The sequence below is a fragment of the Drosophila takahashii genome, chromosome 2L, assembly GCF_030179915.1.
Source record: "Drosophila takahashii strain IR98-3 E-12201 chromosome 2L, DtakHiC1v2, whole genome shotgun sequence".
In the NCBI taxonomy this organism is placed as follows: Eukaryota; Metazoa; Arthropoda; class Insecta; order Diptera; family Drosophilidae; genus Drosophila; species Drosophila takahashii.
Genome location: NC_091678.1, coordinates 22,150,003 through 22,163,979, shown reverse-complemented (window position 1 = coordinate 22,163,979; position 13,977 = coordinate 22,150,003). Strand labels below are relative to the sequence as shown.

The following is a 13,977-nucleotide window of genomic DNA, read 5'->3' as shown; positions in this document are numbered from 1 at the left end:
TACAAAGAATACAACTAAGCTGGCCGTTTAATAGAATTATAAATTAGAAACAATTATGTACAAATATAATAACTCTTGAAATCAAATGTTTTATATTTTTACATGACTATTTAACAATTTACATTTGGGCCTAACCCCTGGTTAATTTATGATTTAATAATATAATTGTTGTACTTTTGATATGTTTAAGTGATAATTTTATCCAAACCTCATTATCCCTTTAATATTAATTTTTGCAGTATTTAAACTTATTCAATAAATTTAATTTCTTAACTTTCATTTACTCTGATTTCCTTTTTTTTCTCTACCGAAATCCTCAACTTCTCTACATTTTTTTTGTGGCAGCTTAGAAGAGCTTACTTTGGCTGATCAAAAAAGCATCTTTCTGGAAATTACAGTTTGCATACCTCAACTTTAACTACTTTTGGGTAATTAAACAGTGCCGGGAAAGTTTATTAATTCTTTTGTCATTCTCTTTTTTTCCCAACGTCAATTTTTGCCCTGTCGAAGTTATGCTCCCCATTTTTTCTGCCCACTTGCCACCTGTCTCGACAGTCACGTGTTTTCGGCTGTGACGCGATAAAAACAAAAAATGGCAAAAAGCACACATCCAGCGAACGTGTAATGCGAGATTCAAGCATAACTTCTGGGGGAGCAACGCCAACTCAAATACACAAACAAACACAGAAAATACCCAAAGGGCTGCAGTTGGGTTATTTTTGTTTTCCTTTTGCTCAAGAGAGATTTTGGCATGTGGCATATGGCAGAATGTATATATGACAACGCAAACTTTATGGCAGGTGGGTCGGTTCCTGTGGGTGGCTGGTGGATATGTCGGATTTTAACGAGAATAACAAAAGTTTTCTCTGCTCACTAATCCATTTGCTTGCCCCGCACGCATTAAATGCATTAAGTTTTCCGCTGAAACTTTTCTCCGAACGGAATGTGGCTCTGCGTTTTTTTTTATAATTGAATTGTATGGCAGCAGGCTCTTTGTTTGCACTTGAAACTACTCGTATTTGCACACTACTTGGCTCGATGTGCTGTCTCCCTTCCTCACTCGTCCCTCTCTCTCTCGCTGGCGCTCTTTTTCCGTGTCTGTGTTTCATGTGGAAAAATCTAATTACTTGGCTGCTGTTTAACTAACTCCGGGTAGCAGCACTCAGACAGCTTCCCTTCCGTACGTGTGTGTTTGCTTTGTTTTTATTGCCGGCGAACGTGGCGTATGCGTAATATATGCACGATGGGCCTACGTGGTGTATGGATTTTCCCCGGTGATACATTAAGTGCTTATAATTGGAACGAAGGAACGAATGCGCCAAGTAACTTATGATGTTTACACATGACTTACAAATTGTTTACGTCGTTCGGCTTTTAGCATTATACATTAAGCAGCCAGCCCCAATGCAACTGACAAATACACACTCGGTTGGCAGAGCTGCGGTCTTGGTAATGGCCATAGTTTTCGAGGATCAGAGCAGCAGCGTCTGGTTCTGTTGCTGCTTTCCCTCGGCTTACCTCACCATATTTGTCATGCACTTGAGCACGTCGCCGTTTGTGGCAAGAAAAGGGTGGCATTGGAACCGGGGAAGGGTGTGAGGCAAATGCAGCTGTGACTATTAGTGCAACAAGCCGGCTCTAAGTTAGATTTAAAATGATAATCCTAATGGGGGCAGAAACCGGCATTGTGTTATGAAAATTTGCTCTCAATAGATGGAAACGTTTTATGGAATTAAAGTATGAAAACATACTTGAATTTAGTAAACTAAACAAGTTTCGCTGTTTCAGGCCCCTTAAAATATGTAAGTCGGACTTATGAGGGATATACAAGGAAAATCGAAAAGAATACTTTTTTTTATGTTTGCATCGATAAATAAACTATTCAAGGCTAACCTCAGATATCCTATATAATTTCTCTAAGTTCTTTAAAATACATGAAATGTTTTTAGAAGACAAAGAATATCTAGATAATCGTCTCATTTTTACTCGTTTCGGTTTACTTGTAATCCCCCCTTAAGATAAACCACTTTAAAAAGCGAAATTATATAGGAATTTCCAGTAGAATACATTTTAAAGGATGGAAACTCTCCACTTAATTCAATCTATTATTAAAAAATATTCAAAGTGACTATTAGCGAAAATTAGTCACGCTGTGGGAAGCAAGGAATTAAAAATACATGGCCCACGCATATTAAGTACACTGTGTGACATTTGCCTTGTAATCGCCAAAACGGCCCTGGGAAATTTATCCAAAAGGGCGGATGGTAAATGTTTCGAAATATATCAAAACATTTTAAGCTAAATTTAAATTAATTATAGGAGAGTTTCGCTGGTTTTATTTTCGGTTGCCAGGGAAACTCGCGGCAGCTTCGAGCTGGAAAATTAATTACATGCAATAGCAACACAAAGTCCTCGACTGATGGAGACTTGCTTGCTATTTCGTCCCCAAAATCAACACTCAAAGTAAACTTTGACAACCAAGATTGGGGGAGGGACGAACAAGTAGAAAAAAACGGGAAAAAAGCTGGGAAAATACACGGGGTATAGGTGATAAGTGGAAGGAGCGTTGCGTAAAAGTTGTCAAGTGTTCTGTTTACTTTACTTTTATCAACATTAGAAATCAATTAATTTCGTTCTATATGCCAAAGGGAAATCAATGAAAATTACGTCAAATGTGACTGAATTTCTCCTCCGCTCGAAACTTTTTATATTGTTGTTTTTCCAAATTATTTTGGCTTCACTAAGTTTTACTAATCAATGAATAATTTACTTAGTAAACCCAGTGAACTAGGTGTTTTTGTTTTGCAGCCAAAGTTTTCTAATAAATTCGTTTAAATTTGAGTGCAATTCGTTGTATAACGTGAGGATGAGCTTGGAATTACCAACAATTCAATCAGACAAATTGATTCAATTGACCGAGTTCAATCAGTGGCTGCCTGCAGGTTTTTTAACAATTTTCATGGTTGTGTAGTCAATTAATTTCAAATAAAAAATGTCGCTTGATTATTTTGCTTGATTTGGCTACGCTTGAACCGAATGGGAACTAAATTAAATTATTCCGACTCTAAGCTTACCGAACTGAATATTTTTTGTCTGCGTATTCCCAATGGTAATCCGAGCTGGCCGATTGTTTATGCCATGCATTTAATTAAAGCATTTATTTCATCCGCACTGCCACAGTCACACACATTAGCACTGATATTTATGTAAACATACACAAATAGACACACATTTTTTGTTGCCCGGTGGCTTTCAATGTTTCAAAAGCCTAAATTATGTAAGCATTCTTTTATATTTTATGACGAGATTAATTTATATATTACTATTATTTTAATGCATGCTCAATTAAGCAGCGCTGACACAAAAACACAACTGCACAGAGTTATACAATTATGTTTGTATAAATGTGTATATATTTATGGGGAGCGTAGTACGGAGCACTTTAATGCATTTATATCATCGATTTATGGCTATTTGCCGTTTGAAATTTTACCATTTGCTATTTATTGCATTTTATATGCATTCCGCCATTTTGTTGTCAATAAACTTTCCGCTGCTTCTTGCCATTTGCATTTTGATCAAATTGCTATATTTCCCCGATTAACATGGATTTGGGTCAAATGAATCTCGATTAAATGAAGTTTTTGTCGTTTATTAAATAAGCATATGTTATTTTCTTTACTTTATCTAATTTGGATTAATTTTAATCAGTTGTGTTGCATTTAATGTGAATTATTAATTATGCGAAATTCTATTAAAGACTTTGATTTATCACTGCAAGCGTTTCGATGAAGAATTTTGATTTTTATTTTAATATTGTCGTGCCTTTCTGTTTTTGTGTCATCCAATACTGTAATCTTTTAATACGGAATTTATTGTGGTTATTCGTATGGTAATTTTTTTGATACCATTGATACACACGCTTCCAGTAATTTAAAAAAATCTACTTTTTTTCTGGTTTTTATGGTAGAATAGATAAATTTTTTTGTTGGATTTATATATTTCTTTTAACGTTAGCTTTGGGTTTGGTTTGTTGGCAAACACAGTATGCTTACTTTTATGTTTTTTACAGATTAAAAACACTCGATACTCTTTGTTTGGTTTTTTGTATTGTTATATTTCCTCTGTGATTTTCACTGCATTAACTTATCGTATTTCTTTTGATTTCAATTTACTTGAATTTTCTTTAACTTTGATTTTTGATGGAATTAAATTTGATTTGATGATTTTTATTTAGTATGATTTTTTTGTTCTCTTACTTGCCACACCTTAGGGTAATTATCAGCTGGCCTTACCACCTTTTAGATATTTATAATGGAGCCACCCAAATTCTGGCAACAAGTCAAGCACACACTTTGCTCCCGTCGGCCTCAATGAGACGTGAATTCGAGTGACAGGACTGTCAATTATGGACACTCGACTTAGCAGCAATTGCGGAAAAAACAAACAAAAATGTGCCGGTAAATCACGACGAATTCACGCGATTTTCTGCGAAGGATGCAAACGATATGCCTGACGTCAGTTGAGGATAATGTGTGTTGTGCTCGGTAACAGCAACGCCGCTTGACTGACTTCTCTGGGATGCTGCCGTCGTTGGCCATTCCGAATAATTTCTTGGTCAATGTTAACAGCGAAGCACGGAGTTCGAATTGTTTGTGGATCGCAAAGGAAAGTGCGCATGTCCTGCGTTTTCCTCGCTCTCTCTGTTTTTTTGCTCGGCTGACACACTTTTCGCATTCACATTGCTGTAGGTTAGTGCCTCGTCGTCGCCTTAAAGCCAGTACTTCGAAGGCACAAGCCCTGGGTTACTTAATATGCCTGCCACCTTTGGCTGTAGACTCATTTCGTGCTTTGAGTCTGGACTTAGCATGGCATAAATGATTTATATGGTGTTGCCACAAGTTTTCATTCATCTTTAATTCGGACCCTATCCCCGAAACCCCGCATGCCCACACGTCTCGCCACATTAAACTGCAGGTCAGTGTGATTTGGCCATTTGTCTGGGTATTTCTCGCATTTCGATGGCAAGGGTTAGGGTTCGCTGCTCGGAATTGGATAGTCTCGGTATGAGGTTTCCCTTTGGACAGCTGCAAATTCATTTATGTTAATTTCGCTTGGTTAGACTTCTTGGCCGCAAAAACCAGTGTCGGTTTCGGGCCGGCAGACACATTAACCATGGCCTGTTTGCCTGTTTTATGTACTCCCGCCTGTCAACACACAACGTTGCGTATGCGTTATTTTAATGAGGTTTTTCCTGTGCCATGAGGATTAGTTTTATGATTGGGCATATTAGTCAGGATCCTTTGAGTGTGTTTGTTTGCACCATCAAATGCCTAATTATGCGTACATCGTATTTCTTCAGAGCATCAAATATACTGCCAATTGAAAAGGCGAGTAGAAGTTTAACATAGTTAAGGAAGCAGAGGTGAGTACGGCTAGGAAAGCAGAAGCTGAAGGCAATATTATCAGGCCTTATTGGGTAAATAGAATATAATTATTAAGATATCGATAAGTAAAAACCAATAGTCTTAAAAGTTTTATCATTAACTTAAAATATATTAAAGTATTCACCTTAGACCAACTTATTCACCTAGTATAAGTTTATTGCTATGCCAACAAAAAAAGGTATTCCGAAACTCAAAAGCTCTTCTCATTTATTCCTCATTAGCCAAAAACAGCTTAGTGAATCCATTTCGCAGTACTCCTCTAAAAAGCACGCAATCACAGGATCGCAGCAGTCCGCTGAAATGCGCATTCATAACTCAAAATGGCAAACTAATTTACGCCAGACTTATTATCGCTCCGGTGGCAACGTGTTGCCTAGTCCACCCGAGGACCTCTCACAATACCGACATCCTGTGGAACCGTAGTCACTTGGGCCCAGGAACAAATACATTATGGGGAAAGCGTGGGATCCTGAAAGTACAGGTGCTTGGGGAGTACGGGGCGGTAATGCTTGAAAAGCACGTGTGCGCCAAATGCATTCACCTTGCGATGAACACACAGAGACTCACAAAGACAGACATCGAGACGCGACTGCAGATACAGTCATATATACAAACAACGATACAGCGACAGAAGCTATGCCATTCTGCATTTATACATGCTATGGGAGTGTATAAGTCAGCAAAAGAGGCGTGGCAGACGACAATAGTTGCCAGAAAAGCGAACAAGTCCCTGGTATATTAATTTGAGTAGTAATAATACCAAGCCTTTTAAAGGAACTACGACGTCTCTAGATAAAAACGAAAGCCCTCTAGTATTTTTCAAATCGTCTCCACGTATTCAATAACAATATTCTTATCAGTTATTAGAAACTTGATTTAAATCTGTGAATGCTTCTTATTGTTTGCCATTATTTAAAATAAATTAAATATATAAAATGCATGTTTTATATTCAAGTGATTGTGTGAAGCTTAGATGGTATTAGCTTTGTGAACCGCATCTATTAATTTATATCTTCTAGAATATGCAAATGCTGAGCTTGTCTGAGGATAACATCTACTTTCCCAGCTTCTTTGCATTTTATGAACATTTTAAAGGCGCCTTGAATGGAAGATGCTTCGTTCTTATTTTACCCATATGCATGGAGGACTAGAATCTAGGATCCCCCCATCGTGGCAAAAATAGCTGCAGCAGTCGAGGAGCCAGAAATCGCACTCACCTGCCCCATTGCCATATGCCCGTGCAGGTGTTTTGTCATTTTAGCGCCGCAGACGCCATTGGGACGAGCTCGACTAAAAAAGATAAGGTTCATCCCCGCCAGACTTCAGGTTCTTGGCTTTATTTACACTTGAGCGAATTGTTGCGCATTTTTGAGAATGCGATGTGGACTCGTGGACTTGCAGACTGGAAGACTTGGAGCCACGCAAATGAGTGTTTCGGGTGCCAGGCAACAATGACAAACACGTTGGTCCAAAACAATACCGACGAAAACAACGGAGACAACGCCATCGCACCCGTTGTCTTGATGGAAAGGTAAAGGCATCTGGGGCTGCATCAAATGAGTTGCCATTTGATTTTCAATGGCATGTGTCTGCTGCCAAGTCTGTGACATGTCGCGTGATTTGAATTGAAGATGCTATCGCAAATGTGCATTAATTTGTCAGGGCTTTGGCAAATGTGCACGCTAAACCCGAATTTGTCTGCGACAGCAGTCAAATGCGTGAATAATGAGTGAGTGAATGGAGCGGAGTAGAGTGCCATATTCGTTCGGTGATTGCAAATGGTATCTTGCCATGTGTCACACATGGGATTCTTCAAAGATTTGACAAGAGATCAAAGGAGACTGTGCCAGCTTTTAAATAAATATGAGCTTAATTTTGGTCATTGACAGAACACTACACACAAAAAAAGCACAAGCCAGGATCAAATCGATATGGGATGATAAATTTCTGATATTTATGAGTATTTCCGTTTAACATTTTTTTTCCGAACTCTCTCTCTGGAAGATTCTCTAACTTCGAATTACGAACTGACCTACTTAAAACTTGTTGTAAAAGGTCCGAGCATATAGAATTGAGATTCCGAATATCAAGTCAAAATTGATACAACTTAGTATGGAATTTATCATTGTTTCATATTAGGTTTTCTTTTGGGTGTAGAAACTAATAAAAAAATGGGCATACATATCTTAAAATTATTAATTACAAGACGTTTAAGTAAACAATAAAATGAAAATGAATTATTAAATATATTTCAAAGCATATTCTGTTTATTTTCATCTATTTTCCATATAGTTTTGACATTCATTTATGACTAAGCACAAATCACCAAAAATTCCTGTCCTCATTATCAAAAAATATCGTATTACTCAAAAAATTTTACCGCACGTCATTATCAGCTGCGTTGCATACTAAAAAAGCGAGTTTATGACCTGTACAAGTTCTATCATGTTTTCCCTTTTCCCCCATTATCTAATTTTTATTTTCAATTTTTCCTTTGCCCCTTAATTCTGAAAATGTTTCTTCTGCTCTTGAACAGGCAATAAAAATATTTTAATGCAACATTTTTCGTTTTCTCTTGTTTTCCGCCACTGGAATCTCCTCACTTTACGGCTGCCCATTAAAAGGGCTGCAAAGCACGTGAACGAGCAAAAAAGAAACCGAACAAAAAACCCACACAATATATCAAAAAGGTACAACGGCCACGGTCGAAACATCTCTAATTTTTGAAAATTTTCCTTTCTCTGCTACTGAAGTTTTCAGTTTGACCGGGCTCGGAGCATCCGTGGAGCAATCGTAAATGGCGAACGTGGCCATAAACTAATTGAATATTTTAGGGCATTATCTATGCCATTTATTGTTTGAGTTTCGCCTGGCTGGGTTTCATTTGCAGCTGTGTGCCCGGAAAAGGACGAGATGCCCCATAACGAAATCAGAGCTGGCTCCTGATTTTATTTATTTATTTATTCGCCGACTCCCTCTTTTTACTACTTTTGGCCCGCTTTAGTTCCGTTCCATGTCGCTTCATGTTCCTGGTAATCTGTTTGAGTTTCGTTATTCCTCGTGTATAATTTTTTCCGCCACACATTTGGCCCGCCCCCAATTCAGCCCTCGGATATGATAGGATACCGCTCGACTTTCCTTTTTCTTTTATTCCCTTCCGCTTTCATCTAATATGCTTTCATCATCTGGTAAAAAGACTTTAGTCACCTTGTTCCCTTTTTTTTTGGGTTTGTCTTCCACAGGACTTGATTTTTTCGCCCTATTTGATTTTATTCTGACATAATTCTGTTCGATTCCATTAGGATACTTTTAATGGCTGTTCTGGAATTAGTCTCACTAAGAAAGCTTTTTAATAAATTAGATAATCTCTCTAGTATTCGCTTATATAATTGAATTAAATTAATATGAAGGTAATTTAGTAAAAATTAGTAAAGGACCTGAACCTGAACTATAATAAAAAAAATTAAAAACTATTCGTTTAACACTCTAAGCACCGTCTTAAAGAGAATTCAACGAAACCTTTAAAAATACCATTAAAGTGCCGTCATATTCGAAATGTAAACAAGAAATCATTTAAAGCGATTGTCGTTAACTGGCTTGTCATTTTCAAGCGGAAAAAAGTGGTCGAATGACATTGCAAAAGGCTCAAAGCTTTCGGACTCGGGAAACAGGGGACTCGGGAAAGGACAAATGTTTGCTGCAACTTTGCGCGGAATGATAAAAATGGCAAAGGCCGCAGTTCGAGGCAAAAGAACGGTGGCAGTGGCAGTGGCAAGGAAAAAATTGGCCAACTGAAAGGCACAAAAATCAGTGGCCAAGGGGTTTTTTTCCGTCCCAGGGCAAGTTCCCAAAAAGCAGCGCCAAAAATTGTGCTACAAAAATTGCATTTAAGGTATGCAATAAAATGCCATGCATACATTTTGCTCCTGCTGCGCTTTTTGCACTCGGCTGCGAACAAAGGGCCCTGGCCCAGAGAAAAAGGAGGAAAAAGTCCATTGAGGCACAAAATAAGATTATTAACATTGTTAAAGCGAACGAGAGCAGGAAGCTTGGGGTCTGGGACTTTCGACTCGGATGCCCAAATAGGCAAGCCTTCTGATGATTGGCTTTTGCCAGGACAACAAGCGGATGCTTTTTTTACTATCGGCTTGTTATTCTGTTCGGCTGAGGCTCGTCTTCTACACCAAAATGTGGAAACTGTAAACTACAAAAAATTTATTTAAGAAAGCTTTCAACAGCCGCACTAAGAGCAACAACAACAACTGCGCTGGGGGGAGTAAAAATGGAAAATGGCAAACAATTTAAGAAAACCATTTGTTGGCTAAGCCCTGAGGGTGGCCAAAAAAGAAATGATACAGTGCTTATGAAGCTGCGAAGTTTATATACCCTGGGTATAACTAAAATAATTTTTTAGAAATATCCTATTTTATTTTATTTATTAAATATTTTTCCAAATTTGTACACATTTTTTGCTGTAACATTCTAAATTATTCAAACAATAATTAACGTTTAAATAGGCTTTTGAAAATCTTGTAAAACATAATTTATGCCTTAAAATCGAAAATAGCTACTGGAAGGACTTTGTAAAGACTTTTACAGAAATAAGAAAGTTATAAGTTTATTTGTCAGTAGTTTAAATACCTCTTGTTAGAGTAAGCCCGCAACCAGCCTGCAATAAAATTGCAGAGAGTGAGGCAACAAAATGGCGAACTAACAACATTTTGGGGCAACACCCAGAGTTGACTTTCGGTCTGGGTTTTGGTCTAGTGCAGGTCCTAAGACTGAGTTTCTGGTCCTGAGCCGGGGCTTTCTCTTGCCCTCTCTCCCAACTCCGGGCTTCATAATATTTTTTTTTGTGCAAAGGACTCGACTCGGTTTATGCAAAAGCTGCCAAGATGATGGATAGAGAGCGAAAGGCTTGCACTGGCCAGTTTTGATGATGCTTCGCTGGGTGCTCCTTTTGCTACCATAAATTGTGAGGGAGCCGGGCGAAAGACATATGTCTAAGTAGTATCATCTTTGTGCATGTACCTTTAAATCTTCTGGTTTTACGCTCAATATGCTTGAGTTTCCACCCCGTTCCCTTCGAGTTCTCCATTGTCATGGCCCCGAACAGGGTTCATTTGTTAGTGTCGCCGCTGCACTTGGCTGCGGCTTTCCCGTACTTAGGGTAAGTCCTGCACATCCTTTTAGCAGCAGATCCTGTCCCACACTCTCACACACACACTCACACTGCGCCTAACATGGTTGGCAGGGCCACATCATCTGTTCAGCTAAGCCCACAAGGACCCAGTGATTTAGCCAGTTTGCAGGGCCGCTTAATTATTTTAGACCATTAATTCTAATCTCCTCATTGAGTGGATTGTGCCGGTATTACATTGATTTTAAAAGTATTTCAAAGCTTTTTCACCACATGTTGGGTTATGGTCAATGAATTTTAAATTAAAATTTTAAATCAAAAACAAATACGAATTATAAAGTTTTTTGCTTTGATTTGTGTAGTTTTTAATAATTTTTGGTTTTTTAATTAAATTTTAACGCTTTTTTTGAAAATTGTAAAGGAAAAGAGTCCTTCACTTTTTTTCCTGACTTACAGAGCTGACCACCTCTCCTTGGCCTTAAGTTCTTTGAGTCCTTTGATTTTCCCTTTGAGCCTTTGAAGGACGCCTTTGCTCTGGCTCTTGTATCCAATTTATATCGGATGTATCTGCTGGTTACACATTGAAATCCAATTAATGTAAATAAATACAAGAAACAAGCAGCCAGAAAGAGGAAATAAGGCAAACAAGCGAGTGAGTGCGTGGTTTCTTTTATTTAAAAACGGTTTGTTGATGTCAAAAGAGGGTAATGTGAAATAGCGGGAGGGGCAGCTGGGACCACATATGTGTGCCCTCAATGCAATTAACGTTACATTTGTGCGGCGTCCACTTTTGGGGCAGAGTTTTTTCCGCCTGTTCCCCCTCGACTTGCCCAGCTGTATCTTCTCCTCCTGTTTGCTAATGCTTAAGCCAAGTAAAGCACGTTAATCTGTTGCAATGTGGCCAACACACTCCCGCACTAATACAATTTGCTTGGCCATTTCATTCGCCTTTTTTCAGCTGCTTTGTTCCTTTCTCTCGGTTTTTTTTGCCAGCTCTGCTTTTCACTCGCACATTTGACAGGACGAACGGCAGCAGAAAACGGCAGCCGTTAAGCAGTTTCGCCTCGTTTTTCATTGCAGCGTAAGATTTGTTTGTTTCCCTACCCCCAGACACTGGATGTTTGCTCTTGTTCCCCGGCAAAGTGAGTTTTTATAACAAGAAGTCTACGCATATGTGCGTTTGAAGTTGATTTCCAGGAGTACCAAACATTTGACTACTTCATTATATTTATATGACGCAACTAGTATACCAGTATACTACAGAATGTTTGCTCATATGCTACAATAAAATAGTAACTGTGTTTTCAACTGTGTATTCAAGATTTTCTATCATAATATTTATATTACAAGCGAAAAATTATTTATAAAGTAGCTCAGGTATTCAGCCCACGGCAAGGGATTTTTTAAAGAAGCTTTAAAAGCTCACAAAAAAACACGCTGATATCAAATTGATATACGTATGGTAAATTTCTGGTATTGCATCCGCATGTACTTTCACCATGCAATACTGGTAAAATTGATATTAAACAATATAATTTTGCCTATTTCTTTCTCTTGAAGATTATCTGACATCGAAAAAGACAGGAAGAAGTAATATTGCGACCTAAATTATGTGAGTGGTAGCGAGAAGAACAAATTCTCTCAATTCAAAATAGAGCGAGATGGTTCCTTAAGTTACACGAGTGGGAGGGAGAAATAAACATTCGAATTTTGAACTGACCTGTTGCTTACATTTCGAACATATCAAAAAGAGATGCGGCAAAGTCTATTCTATATATTAAATTGATCATCGTTGTGATCTGAAATGGATTATTGTGCTCATAAGTTAGTTTTTCTAGAAGTGAGATTCGAATTTGTTCATGATTTTAGTTATTTTAGCGGTTACCAAATTTATATTGTGGCGTTTTTTGAAGAGCATTCCCAAGGCGATGACTTGTTCATTTGCCTTGATTTTTGTTTTCGTGTTCTGTGCGCTTTCTCGGCTGGCAAGTGAAATTGCTAACGGAATTAGCGCACCATCAGCCATGCAATGTTGGCTCTGGTTCCTGTTTCTGTTGCTGCTCCGTATCCAGACTGCTGTGTCTGTTGCTGGTTGCTGTTTCTGTGTCGGATTCTGCTTCTGATTCAGATTCCCGATTTTACTCCAGCTGGAGTGTCCTGCCTCTGTTTGCTGCTTCTGGAGTTGCCATCATTCTGGCTCTCTTTTTTGTTCTATTTTTGCTTTGTTTATTTCACGTTGGTCGTGCCGCTATCCTTTACAATTTCATTTGGCTGTACGGCTATATTTTATCTCTCTTTTTCCGTCGCTGAATCCTTGATCCTTGGCGCGATGCTTTAAAATCTTCATGCATATTTAAATGTTATGTGGCCATTGGCCAATGTGCTTTTCTAAGAGCCCCAGCGATATGTGCAGATGGCATAATTGATTAGATGTGAAGTGCTTATAAGCGATGTGGTTGCTTTTGTGGAATTTCACCCGCGGGTGGTGGTTTGAGCGGCTAAAAAAGCCATGGCAATTGTTGGGCGCCATGTTGGATTAAAAGGCGCTTTTAGTAGCAGATGAGTTTGAGGATTTCTCACTGCCTGTCAGACTGAGTGGTCTTTACTGTAGTCAGGCTTCTGCAAATGGAATTTTTCTGATACCCTAGACTTACAAGTCTGACAAAGCAATTTTAACGGATGTCTTGGTATCAAATGTAAAAAAGTAATATAAATTTTAAAATATGAAGAAGAAAATCGTTCTTTTTACCTTTAGGTACATTTTAAATCATGTTTTATAATCATGTTCTCTTTGATTTTTCTAATTTTATATTTAGTTTTTTCTTTGATTTTATACATTTTAATTTTAATTTATTTATTTGTATATTATTTGGTTATTATTGTAATTTAATTTTATATATCCTACCAAGTTTTGTTTATTCCTTCATTATTATTATTAAATAAACGAAATCAAATACTTTTTTAATCAACGATAAGAAATATTAAATTGAAAACTTTTGGCTATCAGATTTGGGTATTTTGCAGTCCCATCTTATTTTTATTTTTACTGGCCTGTCTTATTTTTCGCGTTTGCTTTGAGTTTGCATCACATCCCGCGAACTGTTTGTCATTTTGCTGTGGCATGACACAAGGAAAGCGACACCAAGGACATCCAAAATGGTTTTCCAAGCCGATCCAAGCCCATCCGAATCGCCATCCCTGCACCATATGAGCCAAGTGAGCGACAGGACCGTGGTAGTGACGTCCTGGCCCATTCCTTCGCAATGGTTTTGGTCCATTCCCATTCCCCCGCTCGACTGTCCAGCTTTAGTTTGAGCCGAGCTGCTTGTTATGCACGCGCTGATGAAAGACGGGTTCCATTTTTTTCTCCTGGCTCCCTTCCTGATGTTT

At 38.2% G+C, this 13,977-nt stretch overlaps 1 long non-coding RNA gene across 2 annotated transcripts in view; it reads left to right on the top strand.

Annotated features, from left to right (window-relative positions):
* Nucleotides 1-13,977, top strand: part of LOC138912017 (uncharacterized) — a 118,135-nt gene that overhangs the window by 50,795 nt on the left and 53,363 nt on the right. The gene's annotated exons all lie outside the window — the stretch shown is intronic.